An 8,760-nucleotide genomic window follows, 5' to 3' on the forward strand; every position below is an offset into this window, starting at 1 on the left:
CGTACACCACTAATCTACTGCCACCAGCCAGGTAAAATCACTTCAATCTCAGTCTGATTCTCAAGTTAATAAAGAAGAGGGTATTTTATTTCAGACACAAACAAACTTTTACGGCATTCCAAATGTTGTTACTCTTTACTTTCTTAGTCTTATTTTCCTCTCTCTGTCTCTTCTACCTCCCCTCACTCAAGAACCCACTGCCCTAACTGTCTCTCTATTTCCAACTGCTTCTCCAATTGCCTTTCCTAACCAGCCAACCCACTACAACCAACCAACTACCCACCAACATCTCAAACAAACCTCGGGCTAAGCCCTTTTATACACATCTAGGCTCTGCCTCCAGCTTTCCTATTGGTCTACATTTTTAACCCTTTCTTTTCCCCTCTACAGACAGGCTCTAAACGAATGGGCAAACGCCACACAAGGGATTGAACCTTCAGCATGCAAAGTGGATCCAGTCTACCTCTTGAGCTACCGCCCTTCCCCTACAAGACAGGGCACAGGGCTGCAGACAAAAGGGGGACTTTGCAAAAACCGATTGCCTCTTCTGTTTGCAAAAGCTTCCATTGTGGGGGGCACACAGTGCAGCACAATTCAGTGCAGGGTTTGGGGCCCTCCTTTAAACATTCTGCAGAGAATTCTTGCAACTGAACTTCAGGGTCCAGTGGCAATACTGTGCAATGCAGGGCACCCAGTTTCCCTACGTCTGCCTGCCTATTGCAGTACTCTGTGCCACATCCTGTCCTGTTAAGGGAAGTCCACCAACCCTCAAGAGGGGGCTACAGGAGGGGGTCACAGGAATTATGAAGATCAGAGCATGATCAGAAGTGCTTTCTCCTAGCTCAAAAGTTTGATGACCCATGTGTGTTTAAAATGCTACCCAATCACTGGCTCCTTTTTTTAAAAAAAACTTCAGTAGCAAACAACAACTTCTCCAACCATTTATGTATTTTTGAACCAAGATAGGAGATCATGCTACTTTCCTGCAAATTAAGTAGTTAATATTCATGTGCAATCCCTTCTAACAGTCTTATCTTAAAAAGTTACTATGCAGCTTGATTAATATAAGCCTTGATTTGCAATCCTATACACACCTACCTGACAGTAACACCCATTGAACTCAGTTGGGTTTACTTCTGAGTAGATATGTGCATCATTGCAGTGTTGATGTTCTATGTGGTTGATCAATACTGCAATCCTATACATGACTACTCAGCGATACATTTGACTGAATTCAGTGAGGCTTACTCCCCAGTAACTAAAGTGATTAAATACGTTATTATACATTAGTTACAAAACAATTATTAATGCTGCTATAATACTTTATTATTATAATTTCCCCATATATCAACATCCCTTTCTCATATTTCTGCTTACTCAATATCCCTGTGTTTACTGATTTTTGAGAAGTTTACATTTAATTTACTGGGATGATTAGATTTCATGACCATTTATTGAAAATCCCTTTTTTAAAAGTACCATTATTAGCATTAACAGATTTATTGTTACTAAGTGAACATGCAGGAAAGGGTAATTGAATGTTATTTTATTTTCTAAGCAAGCACAATAAGCTATGTTTATCCTTTAAAACAAAACACGAGAGAAATGTTGTGTTTAAAATTCCTTAATTAAAATGTTTCTTCCAACTTACAAATTTGGGTTTGATTGGCAGCACGTTTCAGAAAGCTCCATCCTTAAGAAAGGTTAGCAATAGGTTGTGTTAGATGACTGAGCTTGCAAGGGTATCCTATTCAGAATTCTGCTGATCGATAAAACTCAAAAGATACAGCAACAGAAATACTATTTGCATAAGTAAAGTACACACACATTGGGACGCAGTCGACAGGAATGCGTTTAAACACAGGGCTTTAAAAAACAGAGAGAAATAAAAATGTGCCGAAATAGATTTTTCAGGCTTTGATAATTTATCATCATTTCCATGGAATTTCTTTACTGTTTTCATCTCGATCTTTCTAGTTATCTCTCGACCATTTCCATATGTAGCCCATATTATCATACGCTGAACTAAGTCAGCAGTTCTGACATCTTCATTTCGGTGTCCTTTCCTGTACCTTTAGCAATGTTAATGTTACAAATTACAGGAAGGCATGTTAATAGCAGTACCAAAGAAGCAGAAAGAAATGAGCATGGGCTGGTGTTTTTTTTAATGTTTTTTTTTTAAAGAAAAGGAACGGAAAGGAAAGGGGGTGGGGGTAACCCTAAGTACTGACTTGGGATTTCCTGGGCCCATTGTCAAGTCAGCCGAACCCTCCGCCACTTCCATTGTGATGATAATGGATTCCGTGTTGTTGGCTCAAAGGTCACGAGGTCACCGTAAGCTCCTTAATGGACTGTGAAATAACTTTAACTGCATTAACCTCTCTGGATCACGTGGGGTCGCACCAACACCCCCTCCTGAAATCCTCATTCGCTTATAGAGACAATACCATTAGATTATTTTTGCTTCTTCTCCTTTTTGCAATAGCAATAGCTGCTCAATGTAATTATGCACTTAAGTATTTCCATTAAGTGAATAAGACTTTAAAAAAGATTAACTGGGGTTTCTCCTGCGTCCAGGATAAAGGTAAACTTAAGGCAGTGGTTTGCAAACCCTTTAAAAAAACACCACCACCTCTGCTGGAGAGACAACACTGCTTTTAAAGGAGGAAGTCATTAACAGAAATGTAACACTCCCCCCCCCCTTTCGTACAATCATCTGAAGAAGAGTTTAGCTGGTCGGGTGCCCACATGGTGGGCATGGATTACTAATAGCTTTATAGAATGGCTGCACACAAACTGGGTGATTATTGGCAACATGGGAAAAAATCACTTATGCAGAAAACATCAGATGAAATGTGACAGCTTGTTACCCTTATAGTACTCTGTTGTCGGAAATCCCTGCCATTTGGACTCTCTGAAAAGACATTGTCTCCAAAATACATTTATGGAGAATGCCTCGGAATTCCAAGTCTGACGCCGGTTTGCCAACTACAACTTTTAAAATTTATTTTAAACTCCACCAGTTTAATTAGCCACTGTTCGAAATGCAAATGTTTTCCTTTGGTGACTCGCAACATTTAAAATGATTAAAGCCCATATAAAATATAAAGCAATGTCGCCGATATCATAAAAACAGCAGCAAAAACGTTGCAGATCATTCTGTATCATTAATTCCCTTAAATATATCACAGAAAGCTGTACCCGCATAATAGAGGGTGCTAACTAAAAGCCTGGTTGGCATCTGTCTGTCTCGGGAGACAATGGAGGAGTGTGCCTTTGGGGGTGAGGTCAAGCTGTTGGGAGGTTGCAGCGCCTGCTGTGGCTGTAGAGACCAATGCGGGAGACACAAGTTTTGTTCCAGCTGGGGCAGATGAAGGCATCCAGTTGTGCTGTTGCAGATGCACCATGGTGTTTCTTCTCTCTGCGCTCCTCCCAGCGGTCATTCCTCCTCATGCACAACCTGACTGTCTGTCTCCAGGCAGTGCGGTCCTCTGCAAGGGATTCCCACGCGGCAGGACTGATGCTTCCAGCCTTCATGTCACAACTGCAGAAACCTTTGTATTGCAGAGTTGATCTGCCACTGGGCCTGGTGCCTGAAGCCAGCTCCCCGCAGAGCACATCCTGGGGGATACTGCCATCTTCCATTCTGTGGACATGGCCAAGCCTGAAGAACAATGTGTTTGCAGCCTGCCACAACAAGGCAAAGAAGACTAATATGCATGGGTTTTATAATTGATTTTACATTTGTAAACCACTTAGAAGCCATTCTGGCATATGAGCGGTATATAAATTAATTAAGAAAAAGTAAATGTCTGCAGTAGCAACTGGCCAGGGCTGCACTGGTGAGGCTGCCTGACTCTCCTGTGTTTCTAAAGTCACATGTCACTGCCCCTTACCAAGAGAGGTGCAACATCAGAGCTAATTTGATGCTCCTGATGCTGCGGCCGCACCATGCCAGCCTTCTCACTGCCTTGCTCCTTCAGCTGTCCTACTTAGTAACTGGCAGGGATGTGTGGCATTGGGAAGACAGTAGAGCAACACAGCCCTGCCCATGCAACCCTGTTGGCTGCTACTGGCTGTGAATCTTGGGAGGTGAAGTTCCATAGATGCGGGGCCACGGCAGAAAAGGACCTGTTCTTTTGTATCTACCAGCCGGACCTTCTGGCAGGTATATGAGCAGGATCTCCGTAACCTTTCACCTCCTCCATTGCTTATGGTGTCAGATGCCGGGGCCAGTGCAAACAGACAGCTCAGGTCCAGCCCACCCAAATAAGTTCCCATTTGCTTGCTCAGTCCAAAGAAACATCCCACTTGCCACCCCACTCCATTCCTTGATAACAGGAGCCCAGTATGCTTGGGTCTCACTTGCTGGATCAGCATCTTCGCTCGCGTAGGTACCTGGTTTGCCTTCTAGTCTTGTTCCTGCTTATGCCCTGGACTGATTTTAGCATTTAAGCTTTTGGCAGAAAACATACTCCAAGTCCACCATCCAGCGAAAACCGGGACACCTCTGGGTCCCCCAATGTTGAAGAGGGCCTTGTGTGCATGACCCAATGCTTTCTTTTTGTGTTTATCCTGCACACCTAAATGAGTCTTCTCTCTCGCTCTCGCTCTCCACTCCCATAAAAGTTAGCACAGGCATCATTTCCATAGCATTACATCTTTGCTGAAATTAATAGAATGGACAGCTGATGTCTGTAACATCCTTTATTTCTGAAACTCTGATGTATCCGTTCTAGTGCACCAGCACTTATAACTGTCCATTAGGAGCTACATCGAGATGGTCACAATCACTCAGAAGCCCCTTTCCACTTCCTAAAAGCCCCAATTTAGAAAATGCACATTGGAAGTCAATGGGGATTTAAGACACGCTTAAAGTTAAACATGTGCATTAGTGCTTTGCCGGAGAGTAATGGATTTCAACATATGCTTAATGTTTAAGTGGCCCTCTTAAGTATCTTCCCAGAGCTGGCAAGCGAGAGCAAAACTCTGAAGCTCATCTTTCCAAATTGGAAATAAAAATGTTAGCATATAGACGCAATATGGAATGTATAAATACAAGGATATGCAATCGATTAAAAAAAGCAACCCTCCACCGTTTAAAAAAATATTTTGGATACATTACTAAGTATGTATAATTTGTTTCTAGGCCATTCACCTAATATGGTGAATCACTCAATTATTCCGTTATGTCCTTGAGAATACTCACAAGCTGCAAAATATTGGAGCTAAATATCCAGTATAATCTAGTAAACCCTGAGGCTCCCTTGGGCAAGATATCACACAAAATCCCACCTCCCATGTGCTATGCAATGGATCTTGGGATTCCTTTGCCTGCTGATTGTCCCACAGCTAAAGTAACTCTCTCTCCTCCCTGTGGTTTAGTGCAGTGGCCCCAAGTCCTGATGGGCTGCTACTATCACCGAACCACAGCGACTGAAGTCTAGCCCTGAGCTTGCAAAAGTCACCCACACCCCAAAGGAGTGCTGTTCAACCTTGGGTCTTCAGATATTGCTGGCCCACAGATCATTCCCAGGCAGCTTAGCTGATGGTCAGGCAAGATGGGAGTGGTAGTCCAACAACATATGGGGACCCGAGGCTGAAGAAAACCACCCTGCAGCTTTGCCGAAGCATACCCTCCAACTGCCCCATTTTAAGAGGGACACTCTCAGATTCATAGAACTATTCCCAGCTTCTGTTTGGATCCAGGAATTTCCCGCTTTCCCCTTCCAGCACTGCCGCTGCCGAGCTTGGAGTGGAGCATGAGCTGGCCGGCTGAACCTCCCCATGGCTGCCACGGCAGGCCTCCCTTCGGCAGCTTGTAACAGCGGCTGGAGAGCTGTGAAGATGCTCTCCGCGCAGGTGTTGTCCTCACCTCCCTTGCATGCCCAGTGGAGGAGAGGAGTGGCGCCACCACCACCACTCCTTCTATCCACTGCTTCCACCCCCGTCTCAGGCCTGACCTGGGAGTGGAGCTGTGGGCTGGTGGTGCCAAAGAGCAAAGGAGAGGTGCAACACTGCCGCCGCCGCTCCTTCTCCCTATTGCTTCTGCCTCTGGTGTTCTGAGGCACATATTCACGACCCAGATCCAAAGGTAAAAATGTTGGAAGGTATGTTGATAAACCCTAGCTTCATTGCCAAATGGTTGCTTGCTGCCCCATAGCGGCTGGTGGCAAGGCTTCGGTTCCCTCTGATTACTCTTCCCGGGCGCCCAATCAGCAAAATCGCACGCACTAAACACAGCATGGGGAAAAGAGCAAGTTGCTTCCGTTTACCAAAACAGGAAGTGGGCTGTTTTGGCTGCAAACAAACAATGAGGACAAATGTGTAATGAATAAGTTGTCTGGAAGTTGCTACCTCGGCCTTTCCCCAACCTGGTGCCCCCCCCCCGAAGTTTTGGAGTCTGTTGTGATTGATGACCCGGGAGGAGATTGTGAGCATAAGTGGGCAGAAAGAGAGTTTGCGTCATTACATTTTATAAGTTCAGCAAGTATAGGTGCTCAAATGTGCCTGCCTATTTATTCATCTGTCCATCTGTCAGATATTCCAATAAGTGGCTTTTGTCCAGGTTTGTTAATTGTCTTACTTTAAATCTTGTGAGGATCCTATGCCCTTTTAAAATGTGGTTTTGGGGTTTATTGGGTATTTTGATTATATATTTTGTGGCTTTGTTCTGCGAACTGCCCTGAGTATACCTCCGGGTATAGGGCAGTATATACAGTAAATTCAATAAACAATACATAACAACAACAACAAATGCATTCTAGCACATAGAATGTAAGTTTCAAAGGAAAGCGTGTACGTTGCAAATGTGGGTGTGAAATACATAAGGAGCACAGAGAGGCTGTAGCTAAAACAGAGGTACAAAACCTTGATGGGAAAGATGTCAAAGCGGGGGAGGGGGGGTCCCAAGGGTGCTGCATTTCATCTTGTTCATCATTATGTCAGCCCCTGAGACCACGTAACTAGATAGACAAATAGATTGATGGTTCCTTGACCTTTGCTTTTTTCCACGGTTTTATCACTCTACGACCACATCCCCAAATTTCTTAGTCTCTTTGCATCAACCCTTGTGTCAAGCACCATCATTACTTTTAGTTCCACAGATGTTTTACATGTCCCAAATCATTTTTTCCAGGTGTTGTTTGCTGTGGATTGCCATTATAAAAGAACCAATAAGTTTTTATTTATTTATATTATAGTATAAATAAATCTTGTGACGCGGGTGGCGCTGTGGGTAAAACCTCAGTGCCTAGGACTTGCCGATCACAAGGTCGGCGGTTCGAATCTCCGCGGTGGGGTGAGCTCCCGTCGTTCGGTCACAGCTCCTGCCCACCTAGCAGTTCGAAAGCACCCCTAAGTGCAAGTAGATAAATAGGTACCACTTTATAGCGGGAAGGTAAACGGCGTTTCCATGTGCGGCGCTGGCTCGCCAGATGCCTCTTAGTCACACTGGCCACGTGACCCGGTGGTGTCTTCGGACAGCGCTGGCTCCCGGCCTCTTGAGCGAGATGAGCGTGCAACCCTAGAGTCGGACACGACTGGCCCGTACAGGCAGGGGTACCTTTACCTTTATAAATAAATCTGGTCTTGGGTTTGCCTAGGCTTCTGCTTGCTATAACCTTAAAAAATTTAGGAGGCTGCATTTAGACTCCCCCATAAGCAAATACCATCATAATTATAATGTGATTTGTATTAATTCCAAAACATCCAGAAGTAGCCCAACAACGAATTCTTTCCAGCTATTCATAGCCACAGTTTTTGCTATCACTCCTTCTTTGTGCACTTGTTGCTTGATTCAGCTGTAACTTTGAACATGCCCCAAGACTTTGTGTACACTGTGGTTTTGTTCTGAGCATGGGCATAGCCAAGGGTATGTGTGTGCACCCTATTCATGTCCTATTCAAGGTTATTCCCCAGAAAAGCTGAACAACTTTGCTCTGTGGCTCTGAGCAATCAGTATGATGCTATTGCAAGGAATCAAAGGAAGTAATCCAAACTACGATATTTCCAATGGAGGAAGCACAAGAAAAGCATCAAGGAAAGCCCAAGTGCAGGGATGGGGAATCCTTTTCAACCTGGGGGCCACATTCCCGTTAGGCAACCATCTGAGGACCACATGGCAAATATGGCTGGGACCAGATGCAAACACAGGCAGGGCAATGCATGTTAATTTTATGTTTGTACAATAAGTTAGCTTTTACACCCACACCCACACCCACCTCTATCCTGCATCCAGAAGGGCTGTGCGTGAACTCCCAATTTTCCCTGTGGCCCCAATCGGTGGCCCTCTGTGGGGTTTCTACAGAATATCTTCTGCCTTGTGGCTGCTGTACAGAGGAATTATCTCACAGTGACCAAATTCCTTGCCGTAATCATATAGAATGCAAGGAAATGCCCTCAGTTAGTACTTCTTAATTCTGGGAGCACCCTGCAGCAAGCTCCTTAGCATTCACTTTTCCTGGGTGCTGACTCCTTTCCCGATACAGAATGCTCCAAATAGCCAAGAGACTCGTTGCGATTTCCCTGCCACTGTCTGGTGGTTTGTTAAAGTAGGAACATGTGATTAACTTGAACACTTCTTCCTTTGTCAAGCAGTTGGAACTGCTAGCAAGAGGGCTGGCCCAAGACATTTTGGCACCTGAGGCAGACCCCAAAATGGCTCCCCCTCTTCCTGCCAGGGAAGAAGGGGCGAGAGAATATCTACAATAAGAACAAGGGGAGGAAGAAAAATCGGTATCATGTTCTGCTGCCACCTGA

General features: G+C 44.6%; 1 long non-coding RNA gene across 1 annotated transcript in view; it reads right to left on the reverse strand.

The window, feature by feature from the left end:
* The window catches only part of LOC309529778, a 36,348-nt gene extending 34,070 nt beyond the window's left edge, over positions 1-2,278 (reverse strand). The window contains exons 1-2 of the long non-coding RNA XR_014218446.1: positions 2,232-2,278; positions 1,652-1,693 (exon numbers count right to left, since the gene is read on the reverse strand). This is a non-coding gene — a long non-coding RNA (uncharacterized lncRNA). The remainder of the gene's footprint in view (positions 1-1,651; positions 1,694-2,231) is intronic.
* Between the last annotated feature and the right edge of the window lie 6,482 nt (positions 2,279-8,760).

Source organism: Podarcis vaucheri, assembly GCF_965113315.1.
Source record: "Podarcis vaucheri genome assembly, chromosome: 3".
Classification (NCBI taxonomy): domain Eukaryota; kingdom Metazoa; phylum Chordata; class Lepidosauria; order Squamata; family Lacertidae; genus Podarcis; species Podarcis vaucheri.